This window comes from Aotus nancymaae, unplaced genomic scaffold, assembly GCF_030222135.1.
Source record: "Aotus nancymaae isolate 86718 unplaced genomic scaffold, 86718_ANA_hifiasm-v0.15.2.pri h1tg000002l, whole genome shotgun sequence".
Lineage (NCBI taxonomy): Eukaryota > Metazoa > Chordata > Mammalia > Primates > Aotidae > Aotus > Aotus nancymaae.
This window is the reverse complement of record NW_026988413.1, coordinates 20,330,820-20,346,943: the sequence shown is the minus strand read 5'-3', so window position 1 is coordinate 20,346,943 and position 16,124 is coordinate 20,330,820. Positions and strand designations below refer to the sequence as shown.

The 16,124-nt window shown below is 35.4% G+C and overlaps 1 protein-coding gene across 5 annotated transcripts in view; it reads left to right on the top strand.

The window, feature by feature from the left end:
* CHRM2 (cholinergic receptor muscarinic 2) overlaps window positions 1-16,124 on the top strand; it is a 137,179-nt gene that overhangs the window by 110,131 nt on the left and 10,924 nt on the right. For 2 of the 5 annotated variants that reach the window (XM_012465716.3, XM_064373165.1), the window contains one exon: window positions 3,616-3,693. The exons of the other annotated variants lie outside the window; for them this stretch is intronic. The gene's annotated coding sequence lies outside the window, so the exon portion shown is untranslated. The remainder of the gene's footprint in view (window positions 1-3,615; window positions 3,694-16,124) is intronic. 5 annotated transcript variants of the gene reach the window in all.

The following is a 16,124-nucleotide window of genomic DNA, read 5'->3' as shown; positions in this document are numbered from 1 at the left end:
CAGCCAATGCTTGCCTAAGAAAGTCAGCAAAAATGAGATAATGAAGTCACCAAGTGCATCTAGATGGCAACTTGATTATCTTCTTAGTCCTTACTATAGGGTGTTGCCATTTTTGTGAGTCAAAATGGTTGAATATTGGCAATTTTATATAATTCAGTCTAATAAATATGCCTATATGTATAAATATATTGTATATACTTATACATATAAATCTATGTGTACATAATAATCAATGCTCATTTAGTATATATTGAATTTAAGAAAATATTTTAAATACTTTTATAACTTTACAGTCTCTCCACCAAACCTATGAGGTTGATGCCATTATTTTCCTCATTTTATAAAAGAGCAAATTAAAGCATGAAAGGTTTTATAACTAGCTAAAAGTCACATCAAAAGTGATGGAACCAGGATCTCTTCCTCATCAGTCTGATTTTAATACTGATTCTCTTGACCACAATAATACACTGATTCATATCTGATATATGTATTTGTATATGTTTGGGGAAAATTCATGCTAAGATAAATACTTTTGTTTTTATATTTTTAACTTTTTGCATTTTTTCCCTCATATATCTTCTTTCATTTAATAGATCTTTCTTATTTTTATTTAATATTTAAAGGGATGAAGGTTACAATAGTTAAGTAACTAACTCAAGGTCACACACTGATTAATGACTGGAGCAGGACTCAAATTTAGGTCAGCAGTTTCTCAGGTTTCTTTCTATCTTACTATGATGAATGATAAACCCAAATTTATGGAAATTCAGATGTGTAATTGAGAAGCAGTTTATTTAAAGAGAATAAAATCTATCTTGTCTTGTAAGCTAATTGCTACAGATGTGCATCAGTGATAGCCACTGTAGACTCATTAGCCTTTTGTAGGAAGTTCAAGTCCCTCTGCTTTTTGAAGTTCCCACTAGTGATAGGAATATTTATGTCATTATTGACTTTTCCCTCTCCCTCATTCCCCAAATTCAATTATACATATTAAAATCTAACATGTCTTCTCCATCCCTATCATTTATTTCTGCCCTAGGTCCTTTCTTTGCCATGGATCATTGCAGTAACTTAGGTACTTATCTTTCTGCTCCTGGTTTTGTCCCTTAAAACCATCCCCTTTACAACTATTTCAGAAATTAACTTAAAATACAAATTTATTCACAGTACTTCCTTTTTCAGAACCCTCATCAGATCCCCATCCACTATAGCATGAAGTCTGAGTTTCTTAAGTAGAGCACATACATTTTCAACAATTGAACTTCTTTCTGACTCTCAGCCACCTCTCTTCACCTCTCTCAGTCCCAATTTTGCATTTCCAGCACCATTGAACTTATATGCACTGCAGTTTCTGGCCTCATTACATTTGCTCAGATTATTCTCTACTGCATCATCAGGATCATATTTATTTTTTCAGGCTTACTTTTTAAAGCAGTTTTAGGTTCATAGCAAAATTACAGAGATTTCTCATATACCTCCTACCCTCACACATGCACAGCCTCTGCCATTTTCAATATCCCCCATCAGAATGGTTCATTTGTTACAATGAATATAACACATCATTATCACCCAAAGCCCATAGTTTATATTGGAGTTCACTCTTGGTGGTGTACTTTCTATGAACTTAAACAAATGTATAGACATGTGCCCATCATTACATTATATGGTGTTATATTCACTGCCATAAAAGTCCTCAATGCTCTACCTATTCAGAACTCCACCCCTGGCAATTTCTGCCAACCACTGACCTTTTTACTGTCTTCACAGTTTTGTCTTTTCCAGGATATCATATACTTGGATTCATAGAGTATGCAGTCTTTTCATATTTCTGTCTTTCACTTAACAATATGCATTTAAGGTTCCTTCGTGTCTTTTCATGGCTTGATAACTTATTTGCTTTCAGCACTATGTAATACTCCATTGACTGGATATACCAGAGTTTATTTATTCAGTCACCTACTGAATGACATCTTTGTTGCTTCCACATTATGGCAATTATGAATAAAGTTGCTATAAATGTCTATATGCAGGTGTTTGTGTGGACATGTTTTTAACTTCTTTGGGTAAATATCAAGAAGCATATAATTACTTGCTGGACCTTATGGTAAGAGTATGTTGAGTTTTATAAGAAACCACTGAATTATCTTCCAAAGTGGCTGTGCCATTTTCAATTCCACCAGCAGTAGATGACTGTTCCTCTTACCCCACATCCTCTCCAGGATTTGGTGTTGTCAGTGATCCAGATTATGGCCATTCTAATAAATATGTGGTAGTTATCTCATTGTTTTGATTTGCATTGCCCTGATGGCATATGATATAAAGCATCTTTTCATATGCTAATTACTATCTGTATATGGTTTTGGTGACTTATCCATTAGGATCTTTGGCCCATTTTAATTGAGTTTACTTATTGTTGATTTTAGGAGTTTTTGTACATTTTGGATCATTGTCCTTTTTCAGATGTGTCTTTCAGTCTGTGGTTTGTCTTTTCATTCTCTCAGTCTGTGGCTTCTTTTCTCATTATCTTAACATTGTCTTTCACAGGGAAGTTTACAATATTAATAAAGTTCAGTTTATCAATTATTTATTTCATGGATTGCCTTTGGTGTTGTATTTTAAAAGTCATCACCATACCCAAAGTCATCTAAGTTTTTCTCATATGTTACCTTCTAGGAGTTTTATAGCTTTGCATATTACAATTAGGTCTATGATCCACTTTGAGTTAATTTTTGTGAAAGGAGTAAGGTTTATGCCTAGAGTCATTATTTTTTTGGATGTAGATGTCCAGGTATTTCAGCATAATTTGTTGAAAGACTTTCTTTACTCCATTGTATTTCCTATACTCCTTTGTCAAAGATGAATTGACTATATTCACGTGGGTCTATTTCTGAACTCTCTATTATGTTCAAATATATTTTTCTATTCTTTTGTCAGTATCACACCGTCTTGATTACTATACCTTTACACATATTTAATTTTTATAATATATTGTTGAGATAGGTACCATGCCATTCCATTTGAGAACATTGTCAGGCTTGGGTTAACTTAGCTACCATCTGGAGGTGAGAGGGAGGTGCACTTTTTCATATTTACACAGATTGACAATCTTCTCTTGATTTTCTTTTTGTCTGATGAAAATTTTTCCTCTTCAATGTCTGTCTGATAAAATGATATGCAAAATTAATTTTCAATGATTCTTATGACTAAACTTAGCAAATATACTGTGTGTCATGGAGGCAAACCATGGCAGCTGATTACCATTTTCTAATGAGAGTCAGGGTTATAATACTTACTATTATCAAAATTAGTTTAAGCTGCAGGCCTTTACTCAGACCATATTCCTCTGAGTCATTTCTCTTTTAGTACAGGTGATTCTATTCTCAGGCCTAAGTGAGATGCCAGTCTTCCATGTTCCTGGAGCAGTAATCTTTGTCCTGACGGGTGCATGTATTTCAGATGCTGATGTCTAACTTGAGTCGCAATAGACTCTTCTCTCAGAATTCCAGTTTAGGCTCTGTCCTTATAAAGACTAATGTGCTCCATTTTTCTGTTTATGGACACGTTGTAATTATTTTTACTGTTTCCCACACATGTTTCGTTTCTCTTTTCTACCAGGTTGTTAGCAACATGAGTACAGGGTCTGGATCTTGCCCATTCAAGAGCCTATTCCCAGCATTCAATGCCTGGCATATAGTAAGTGCTCAATAAATTTTTAATGAATAAGTTAATGCATTTTATAGACAAAACATTAAGTTGCTCTGAAGTCACAATAATCCTTTGGAAAGGTAAATACATCAAATAAAATTAAATATCAGTTACTCTTATGAGATTATATTAATCTAGATTTTCATGTTAGGATATTTCTATTAGCTTCCGCTTAGACCAACCCACAAACCAAGGACAAACTATTCATTAAGAACTACTTGTTATTCCAAATCAAGTTAATTCAACTTGTCAGGAAAAAGGTTCTATGCCCTACCATAAGCACATCGTTTAATATGTCAAAATTTGCTGAGTTTTTTGAATTTTCAAAATCTCTGAATGTAACGATGTATTTTTTTCTAGAAGCAATATTTTAGTATTTGCAAATTCAGTGTTTATGTTGATTTTATAGAACACAACTATCATCAATAACAAGGATTGAGTGACTCTTTTTTCTCTGTCTTTCTCTCTATCTAAAGAGATTTGTTTAAAAAAATTGAATCATGAAACTATGAGAACCAGCAATTCTGAAATCTTTAGGGCAGGCCAGCAGGCTAGAAACTCACTATTGAAATGTTGAGGTAGAATTTCTTCTTCAAGAAATCTGAGTTTTACTCTCAAGGTTTCAATTAATGGATGAGGCCCTGCATTGTTAAGAGCAATCTCATTACTTAAATTCAACTGATTGGACACGTTAACTATATATACGAAATACTTTCACAGCAACACCTAGATTTGCGTTTGATTAAATAACTAAGAACCATGGCATAATCAAATTGACCATAAAATTAGCCATCATAGTCATATGGTCATGATAGATATTGATGAGCTTATAGTAAGCCTGGTTCATTGAGTGGTATTTTTATTCATAGAAGTGAGTTATGGCTGTGTCTTCACACACACATATACATACAGCAAGAGAGAGAGAGAGGAAGAGAGCACAGATATAACATACTCTTGCTTCAGCAAGTGAGACATTTACATGATCAGGAGCAAAACCTTAGCTATGAGACTCCTTTGATTTCAAGTCTGAGCACCATCTCTTACAGGCTGGCACTGCATAACTCACTCACCTAGTGTGCCTTAGTTTTCTTATCATAAAAGCCAGGATAAAAATAGTACCACCTTTGACATTGGGCCAATTCTTTATAGATAATCAAAAATAGTTAGTTTTTCTCAGTATTAGCTTTCTGGGGTCAGTGGAGAGAGATGTAACGCAGTGCATGTTCACACACTCTCTTGAAAATCAAGCCACAGCCCCTTGACAGGAATATAGGGTAGTGCCAGAGATCACCATTGATGGGAAAGCAACCAACTCTAGCCCAGTGGCTTTCTGCCTGTCACTAAAATAAGCCCAAGAACTAGGAAGAACGTGAGAATGGGAGGTAAGCGCATAGTTTTGACCCTATCTCTTAAATCAAGAAAAGTTTTTACATACATTAGCCTCAGAACCCATCCAAAGTTCTATGATTAAAGAAATCTAACGGCAAAGTGAAAAAGTAAAAAGGGGAAAAATACAGATCCTAACTGCTTTCCATACCTGATATTTTTTGTTTCACAAGAAAAAAGCACTCACAAATTCAGCCTGCATAGAGGTCATAGCCATCAACTTAAAAGTCTTTAAAAATCCAGCCAATTACCTCATACATACAATGAAAATTAAATAGGATAATAAACTGATGTGACCATGTTTCCACTGTTTTGTTTAAAGGCTGCTTGCTTGTGCATGATGTTTGCAATGCCATATAAATGCAGAATACTAATTGTGAAAGGTGAAATCAAGACCTTACTGCTCCGAATGCTCTCTCTAGCTCTCCGATTGTACCTGCTTTCATGTTCCAACCCCTTTCCTGACCTCCACATCACAGACTGACAGACCTTGGGGAAAATGAAGGGACATTTTAAAGCAAAAATAAATCTGTCATTTTTATAGTCAAAAGTGTCAGAGCTCAAACATCAATGGTGTTTCAGAAGAGTCAGTAATATATTTTGTATCCATGCTTACTGCAGATGTCTTCACAGTTTAGTGGTTATTCCATATGAAAGTTATTTTTGAGTTGCTCTTGCATTGTAATATAATCATCAATATTATGTCTTTGCCTTAAAGAATAAACTCTCATTTTGTTTGCGGGGCCACACTATATAAGCCACATCAATTTTTTATTTGATAGAGAAGTACCTATTTGTTATATAAATTCACTTTCTGTAGTGCTTTCTGCTCTTTTTCTTTTCTTTTCTTTTCTTTTAAACAGAATCTCACGCTATCCCCAGGCTGGAGTGCAGTGGTGCAATCTCAGCTCACTGCAATCTCTGCCTCCCCAGTTCAAGCGATTCTCCTGCCTTAGCCTCCCAAGTAGCTGGGACTACAGGCATGCACCACCACACTCAGCTAATTGTTGTATTTTTAGCAGAGACAGGGTTTCACTATGTTGGCCAGGATGGTCTCAGTCTCCTGACCTCATAACCCAGCCATTCAACCTCCCAAAGTGGATTCTCCCTCCCTTTTTCAACAAAGAAAGATGTGTAGCACTATCGTCTTTTCCCAAATAATTGTCATAACCAATAGGTTCTTTTTCAAGTTATATATAATAAAATCAAATATGTTAAATTTTTTAATTTAAAAATATACTAAGTTTTTTGATAAATACTACTGACTTTTGAGTGGGACTAGATCCTATACGATCTCAGCTTAGTTTAATCGGGAAGAGAGAATAAGCAGATTTATATATTGTATTCATTGTTTCGGAAAACTCTGTTCTTATCTATAACTTGGTTGCAATAGCCACCATGTTATTACAACAATCCTTATTCAGAGGTGAGAAGGTTATGGAATACAATTAACTTTAATAAATATATAAGCATAATTTTGTATAAGCATAATTTCTCATTAACATATCAATTATTTATACAGAGAAAGTGGCCAAATGTAAAACAATGACTTTTATATATTAATATATCCTGTACACATTCTGTAGAGGTAGTCAAGTACAAGAGTAATAATTTTATTTTATTAACATATTCCCTATAGTCTACGTGAATTGTTACATACACATACATCACAATTAGAAATAGAGTGGCAAAAAGATTCCATTCACTGTGCAACTAAAAATAAGTAAGGTCAGTCTTAGCAAGATACACACGAATATACATACACAAACACAGGTCTATAAAAATTTTATGTTCAATAGTTGTATGTTGAAAAATTACAAGATATCAGAAAGGGACAAGAGAAAAAACTTGAGTAAGTAGAAAATATTTCTTGATATGAATACTCAACATTATAACAATGCTAATTAATTTATAACAGACCAGTAACAATTCCCAAATTAATTTGTAACAGACCAATAACAATTCCACAAAGGGCTGAGTGTGGTGGCTCATGCTGATAATTTCAGCACTTTAGGAAGCCAAGATGAAAGAATCACTTGAGCCCAGGAGTTCAGGACCAGCCTGGACAATATAGGGAGACCCCGTCTCTACCAAAATTAAAAAACATTAGTCAGATGTGGTAGTGCACACCTGTGGTCCCACCTACTCTGGAGGCTGAAGTGGGAGGACTGCATGGTCCTGGAAGGCAGAGGTTACAGTAAACCAAGATTGCACCGCTGCACACTCCAGCCTGTGCAACAGAGCAACACCCTGTTTCAAAAATTAAAAAAAAAAAAAAAATTCATAAGGATAAAGGGATTCATAGAATATTCTAAAGTCATATAACCATAGCATGAAAATATAAGAAAGATAATTAAAAGGAAAACATTAATAAGTTGTACTTATAATTAGAACTTATAAATATATTATAAAATTTACAATAAAAATATTGCTACTGGTGTAAGAATAGACAGATAAAACAATGGAGTAGAAAGGAAAGCCCAGAAATAGAATTCAGTATGTGGAATTATTTAATAAATGACAGAACCAGCTTTCAAATTTGTGGAGAAAATGTAAACTGCCTGATAAATGTTTCTGGAGTGATTTTTAAACTATTTTTTAAAATTGATATTAGATCTTTTTATACCTTATTCTAAATATAGTTCATATAAATTATAGTTTAAAGTATAAAATATATCAATTAGCTAAAGGAAATTATCATTAAATATTAACTTATTTGGGATGGAAAAAGTCTTTTTAAATGATATCATAAAAATATATATCAATAGATATAACACATGTAAAAACATCTTCTATAAAAAGACAAAGGATAAATTTAAATAACATCAATGGTTAAACACATGAACGATATAAAACTTCACAAATCAATAAAATGATAGCTAAAACTTCAAACAGAATATTTTATTTATCTGATTCACAAAGCTTTTTAATAAGTATTCTTGTTTTTGTTTCTAGCTTAGGAAAATAACATTATTATGAATTACAATTGGCATTTTGCTATCCAAAATAGCAAATGTGTATAACTTTGGCTAATGATCTAATTTATAAAAACTTATCCTAAGACAGCAATCAGAGAGCTATTTTAAAAAATCATGTACAAAGAAGTTTGCTACACTGTTATTTGCTAGAGTAAAAAATTGGAAATAACCTAAGTGTCACTAATAGAGGATTATTTAATGAATTTATAATAATATGCCACATAACTAAATATCATGTACCCATAAAAATGATGCATTAGAATATTTTTCAATGTCATAGAAAAATGTCTGTGATTATCTATGTTTGAAAATGTTATTACCCAGTACTAACACCAAAGGTCATAGAGTCTGAGCATACAGGCCAAAGCTGTCCACAGACTTGTTTTGCTGGCTTCTCAGTATTTTATGACTTTGAGCCAAGATTTAAACATTGAAAGAGTAAGCATAAAAATCCAGATTTTCAGTGCTTCTTTATAATTCTGAATATGTGACAACTGTGTCCACATTCTCACCCAGCTGTATCTCAACAGTGGAGTAGTTGACAGCTTTTCTGATTCTTCCCCCTCTAAGGCCTACCAGCTGTACAGTGTGCATATGTTAACTTATGCCAGCTTCCTTCCTTTGCTCTTCAATCCCCAGCCTGGCCCCAGTAAAAAAATGCATGGATATATACGATGTAATCTAAAACTTTTAAGTAGTACATATGTATGTATATGAGTGTATAGCTTGTTCATGTATGTGTGTAGGAAGATAAACAAGATTTCAAAAGCAGTAAAAGTTCACAGATGCTTCCAACCACGCTATAAGGTCTTTGACAATGGAAAACATACTGATACTGTTCACTGTTTTAGCCCCTGAAGTTAGCTAGAAGAAACTTATTTGTTGAATAGTCAAGTAAATTGGATGGCCTTTGTGAGTCAAGTATAAATGATCCAGAATATTTTTTCTTTGGTTTACGTCTCTAAATGTTGTAATTTGAAAATCAGAAAAAGAAATAACTTTTTATTTTTTAATGTCCAAGGACAGATGAAGGTTTCAAAGCAGAGAAAATACATATGATAGGTCAATATCATATGTTTTTTAAATAAAAAAGAAAGATACAGCATCTTTGAGACTTAATGCACCTGTCATTGGCACTGAATTTTGTGCTCTGTAACACAAAATGTAACACTGTACATGAACGAATTTCTTCTTGTCTGATCTGTGGAATTTTGTTTAGATTTCAGGCTGCCAGTGGAAATTGTCAGAATACTCTTCCTTACCCTGGGCAAATAGTAGTAGTATATCTTAAAGCACACCCTCTCCAGAACCTTTCCTTAATTTCCCTCCCTTCTTGTAGGGCTATACAGGCAGTGATTACAGTGATGCTGTAAAATAAGAGTGTAAGTCATTGGATCACTATTTCTAGTTTGTCCACTAAATAAGGCCAGGATGAAATCACTGGCACAGAGGTGTCAGTTAACTGAGGAATCAGACAGCTGGAGAGACCAGACTGGGTGAGAAAACACCCTTATCCCAAGGACAAACCTTTGCTATGTCATTGAAGAGAATACACAAATGAACTTACCAAGTAAATTGCTTTCCTTCTGTAATATATGATCTCTTGCTCCAGTGCCACAGCCAGCTTTTAATGAGTTAGTAGGTAAATATGGAGCTAGATTGAGAGAATTAGTTCATGCTTGTACGTTTCAATATTGAGAGTGAAATGAAGATACAGATAGCAATTTGAATCTAATTTTCAAGCCTACATGGATGAAAGGTCACAGAAGGAAGCTGAGATGTACCAGGATATTAAAAGTGGGAGGATTGAAGATAGTGACAAATAAAACCACAGCTGACACAAAGCTGAGACCTCTCCCATAAGGCCAGTAAGGCCAAACTAGCATAAATTCAAGAGAGATTGAGCTGTTTTCTTTTTGTAGATAACACAGTGTACAGTATTTGGGAAAATGCAGATCTAAGAAAGACGTGAGTGACATCATTTCTGACCTCTCAGTCAGCATCATATGGATCCTGAGAGAATTCAAGTAAAATTGGAATCTTAGGACTCTTTTAGAGCTAAAGGAGATGTTAGAGTCAAATGTTCTCATTGCCAAAGAGGACAAAAATCAAACTCAGAGAAATGAAATAGCATCTCTGGAATGACAATGCACATATTTCAATATCACAGACCCCTGCTCTTTCCATGAGTTTAGATCAACATTGCTGTTTAAAAACAAACAGATCAATCTCAGAAGGGCATAGGTGGTTTGGATGAACAATGTGTCTACTGTTAATCTGCCTGAATTCCTGAAAAAGGCCTCATCTTGCATAATTAAATACTTTATTTTTGAGATGAAACAGATTCTAAATAAGAATCTCTCTTAGATAACACCCCAAAGTCTTAAATTAAAAAAGAAACATGTGCACATAGTGACTCAGGAGGAGAAAACAATAGGAGTAGCTACCAGTTAATCATGCCAAAAAGCTGGTTTGCAAGAAAGTAAAGGCAGTATCAAATTTTAAAATTATAGAAAAACCCTCACTTAAATGCATTGATAATTTGGGATTGGGGCTTATTTCACATAGTAGGTTTATTTAATTTAATCATGAAATCTGCCAAGAACACTATTGCTAATTCATGTCCTTCTTTCCCCACCCTGTATATTTGCTGTTCACTATATAGCCTAAAAATGGAAATCACTTAAATTGTCATTAACAATGCCTTTTATTATTGTTCACTGTCCTTCAGAAATGTACCTGTAGGGGACGGGGAGGGAGAGCAACAGGATAAATAGCTAATGCACCCGGGGCTTAATACCTAGGTGATGGGTTGATAGGTGCAGCAAACCACCATGGCACACATTTACTTATGTAAGAAACTTGCACATCCTCTACATGTATCCTGCAACTTAAAATAAAATAATTTTAAAAGTACTAATAGTTAAACATAAGTCGCACAAGACACATTCTTGCTCTGGATATCCATAATCGGTTGCAGTTTGTTCTACATACAGGATAGGTACACAGAACAGATATTTCTGTTCCCAGTTGCTTCCCAATACTACATAAATACTGCCACAATCTGCAACCAAGGATCAAATTCTGGAAATGTTAGTGAACAGGAAACAACTATTAGCAAATTATTACAAACTTATAGAGTCCAGTAATAAATGGTGATGAATGTAAGAGGATGTGACTTCATGAAAATCATTATTATATGGAATAAGTAGAGCAAAGCTATACAAGTCACCTGAGCTTAGAAATTCATGCATATATATTCTAAATAACAGAATGTACTAAAATAACATCTCAAACAGACTTATTGCACAGTTGACAAATTTACAAACTGTAAAAGTAATTATTTTTCTACTACTCCCAACCTAGCCAGAGCCAACTATTGCTCTTAAACCTTCAGACCCTCACTCATCGGTATTTTCTATTGTTCAGCTTGTCTTTTATAATTCGCTCTTTTTTTTAGACAGAGTCTCATTCTGTCACCGAGACTGGAGTGCAGTGGCACAATCTCGGCTCACTGCAACCTCTGTTTTGGGTTCAAACAATTCTCCTGCCTCAGCCCCCTGAGTAGCTAGGATTACAGGCGCCTACCACCACGCTCAGCTAATTTTTGTATTTTTAGCAGAGATGGAGTTTCGCCATGTTGGCCAGGCTGGTCTCAAACTCCTGACCTCAGGTGATCCACCTGCCTCGGCCACCCAAAGTGCTGGGATTACAGGCTTGAACCATGGTGCTCAGTCTCATAATTCATCCTTATCAAGAAAAAAAAAAAAAGCAACTAAACCAAATATTTTAAGAGGCTTTCTTAACCTACCTGTCCTTTAAATCGCTTCTTTTTTCTACTTTGCTTTACCCTCAGATTACAAAATAGGGGTCTGTCTGTCTACATTTTTGTTTTTCATCCATCCCAACCCAAGCACTACAATGCAAGTGACCAAAACTCCCTGTCGTGGTTTCTTATCCTCTGGCTTTTGTATCCTTGTGTACTTTATTCAAAGTGATTCATAACTTTCCGATTTGCTTAACCCCAGCATGTGAAAATATTATTTGAGTTCTATTAACTCCATTGAGCCTTTAAAGTAATCATTTAAGGGTTTGTTCTGTTTGAGAAGGAATGTGTGGTTCATGCTAAGAGTAAATATGCCAGCTATAGGGTAAGCATTGAGCACTTGGCTATAAAACTTGGGTCATATCTAAACAGAAATTAAACTTTACTCAAAAGGCTTCCTATCTTCATAATAAAGCACAGCTTGGAAATTTGAGGATGTACTGGGCACTGTGCCAAACAGAATGAAAACTGTCCCCACCCTACGTCTTCATCCCTGCCCCCTACGATGTCTGCTTTTGGTCTTTCTGTTGTCTAGCTACTTCCTCCTTCCCCCTCAGACAGGACTGTTCCCACCGTGACTTACTAGTTTAGCACTTGTTTAAAGAGGTCAGCTTTGTGCACAGTCATTTGTTATTTTAATAACAATACAAAAAAGAAAAAAAAAACATTAAGCAAAACGGGTAAAGCTGTCACCTTTGAGCTTTACAGTGGGCTTTGAAAGTAGCCAAACAAGGGAAGAGCCAGAGACAGGCTGTTCACAAGTTACATTCCTAAATGCAGACACAGAGCTGAGGATGCTTTTTCATGAAGAACACGGACTAAGAGGTGGCCTATGAATGAGAATGAGTCTGTCCTTGGAACACTTGAGCTAAGTATTTCCTTCCCAATAGCCAAGAATGAAGTCTAGTTGGGGGATGCACAGACCTTTCATCTAGGGTTAGGATGAGCTTTAGCCTGTGGGACACTGGAGGGGGTCTTCTCAGCAGGTTGTGGTGGGCCATCTCATCCCAAAAGACTAGCAATACAATAGGTTTATATCCTTTGTCTAACCTGGTTGTGACCCCTGAATTCTAGAATGTCAAGGCTGTGTTTTGTCTGTGGCAAAATATTTCCAGATAAATGTTTTATAGTAGTCACCATATCATAAACAAAGTTAAGCCTTTTATCCTAGCCAGTCCCAGCAAAACAGTAACGTGACATGAGAGACTGGGAAACTGTCCTGTGGGGTTCTTCAGACAACCCATGCCATCTCCTACATCCTACACTCGCTGAAGATAGAATGGATAGAGGAGAGAATGAATACATATGTAGAAGAGAAGGAGTTTGCTAAAAGGAATGAAGTTGTCAAGATAAACAAGAGTAAGAAAGAAACTATATGAGACAAGCCCACCAGGAAGATTGGCTTTTGGAAGAAAGAATGCTTCCTTTGTTTCTGTTGTTTGTCACAAGGTGTTTTATTTCAATTACCAAGAGTGTTTAAATGAAATTTTTAAAAAATAGTTGTTTATCTAAAAATAGCATTTAAAGTTGTTTATCTAAAAATAGCATTTAGAGTGATATAGTAAATGCAAGTTACAAATTAACTTTATGTATATTCGTAGATCATGCTCTAAGCACTCACAATTTGACATAATGAAATTTTGTTATTTTTATATTTTTCAACAATACATCTCTCTCTGAGTTTCATGATTTGTTCTAAATTTGTGGAGGACCAGAAATTTTTCTTTAGTCCCTCAAAAATATGACCTTTTTCTCCAAAATAAACTGCTTTCAGCAAAAACATAAGTTTAGAATTACCAAATAATCTTTCATACATCTGCAGCAAGAATTTTAAATAAAGGTTCACTTGTCTGTGACCTTTTGACTGATGGGTTAGGAAGAGGATTAGTTACTGAGTTTTAAATTGACATTTCTTGAAGTTTAGATCGAAGATACCATTTCAGCAGAAGAATCAGGATACCATAGAACAATAGTGAGATTTCTGGAATCCTTAAAATAGGTGAAAGTAAATAATAAAAGTGACATAGGATAGACTCATATAATATAAAATTATCTCAGATTACTTTCTTATTTTCTTGGAAGAAATAGAGAGTACATTCTTCGTTTCTTTTTGCTCCTTTTTAAATGCTCTACTTGTTGATTAGAACCAACTGTTAAATTGTAAGAACTTAGTAATAGTGTCTACTAACAGTCACTATTATCATGGTGTATTATGCTAAGGGCTGTTATATTATGTACATTTTTGAAAATATTGTGAATGGTAGATTTTATTTTCTACATCTTTTCCATCTTCTAGATGTGAAAAGGGGGTCAACAAATTTAAGCTCACACAACGAGAAAACAGCAGAGATAGGCTTCAGGTTTAACTCCAAAGTCTTCTCTACTGCATTCACAGCCGCATCATAGTTAACTGGGTGTGAAGTTATGGAAGGAACAGTTGCATCCCCCATAAAGCATGAAGCCAGCATTTCTGCCAGCATATCTCTTAGAAAGATATGCAGCCTGGTGGGGCTTGCTGCTCTCTCCCTCAAAAGGAGGAATCTGAGAATCAGATGCCATTCTTCAAGCTTCCATAATTGCTTACGGGAGCCTTGTTTTGTGAATTGCAAGTTCTCCTTGTATAGCATGTTGTCACATTCCACTGATATTTCATGACTTCATGAGAAATTTTCCTTAGACTATAGCCTTTATAAGAACAGAGACATTCTTTCTTTCTTTTCTTCTTATATGTTATTACCCCTTCCTCCTCAACTGACATACTTGGTGCATGCATATTCATGCATGCATGCACACACATTTACACACATGCACGCGCACGCACACACACACATACAAACACATGTTAGGTGAAGAAATCCAGGCCCAGGTCTCAGCTTCCTATTTCCTTCCATCTTGTGGCATTCTGAGGTTAGTAACTACTCACAGAATCCTGTATGTTCTCTTAGAGGTCCGGATATGTATACTCCTATCCCAACAGACAACGCATGCTGAATCTACTTTGCTGACGGTAGTATGATTGTTGATATGGTTTGGCTGTGTCCCCACCCAAATCTCATTTTGAATTGTAGTTCCCATAATCCCCACATGTTGTGGGAGGGACCCAGTGGGAGGTAACGCTCATGCTGTTCTTGTGATAGCCAGTGAGTTCTCTCAAGAGATCTGATGATTTGATAAGGGACTTTTCCCCTTTGTTCAGTAATTCTCTCTCCTGCTGCCTTTGCTTCCCCTTCTGCCATGCTTGTAAGTTTCTTGAAGCCCTTCCAGCCATGTTGAACTGTGAGTCAATTAAACCCCATTCCTTTATAAATTACCCAGTCTTGGGTATTTCTTCATAGCAGCATGAGAATGGACTAATACAATTGTGCTTCAAAGAAAAACCAGCCTGCCTAGCAGATTTATGAACAAATCCCAATCCATTTGCTGTCTACTGGAAGATCTTCCATTCTCAGGCATTATTTAGGAACAGAAATTGTATTTAAACATCTCTGTATGTGAACTACTCACAATTTAGCTACTTTTTCTCTTTTGACAGGGTAGAGATGGGGGCAGAAAAAAATGTGCTGGAAACATTTCCAATCCAAGATAATTTATTTCCAGAAAGGAAATGCCAAGGTTTTTTGTTTTTTTTTGTTTTTTTTTGTTTTTTTTTTATCATAGCTTTCACACTGGGCATAGTCCACGTGGAACCTACTCCCTGATAGAGGTAAAGATTAGGCTTTGGTAATTATATCTCAGTCTGCATGGGAGATAGGTATTTGGAGAGTCTGGAGGTAAAGAGGAGTCAGGTATTTAAGTATTTATACAGGTTCAAACTAAGGGTGTTGGAAGAGGGAAGGGGCTAAGGTCTAAGGAAGAGAGAGTGGGCACCGCATATGTTGACTTATCTTACATATATTCAGTTATGTTGTGATTCCCCTGAGGTCATCGTCAGAAAGTGGTTTCATTTCAAGCAGTCAGGAGAGGTTACTGCCCTGATTTACCACATAAACCTCTTCATTCTCTCTGATCAACTGGCTTTATTTTAATTCTAAATTAGTGCTTTAGATACAAAAATCTTTGCTGAGTTGATGCAGCTTTTTATGTTTCCTCATCTCAATTGCCATTAGATCATTTAGTAAAGACTTTAATCTTCTCCCTGCTCTCATTTTTTCAAGTTTTCATGGGATAACACTGCGGTCATTTGGCTCAGTTCTAGAAATAGTCTGCAATCAAACTCTGGAGAAACAATC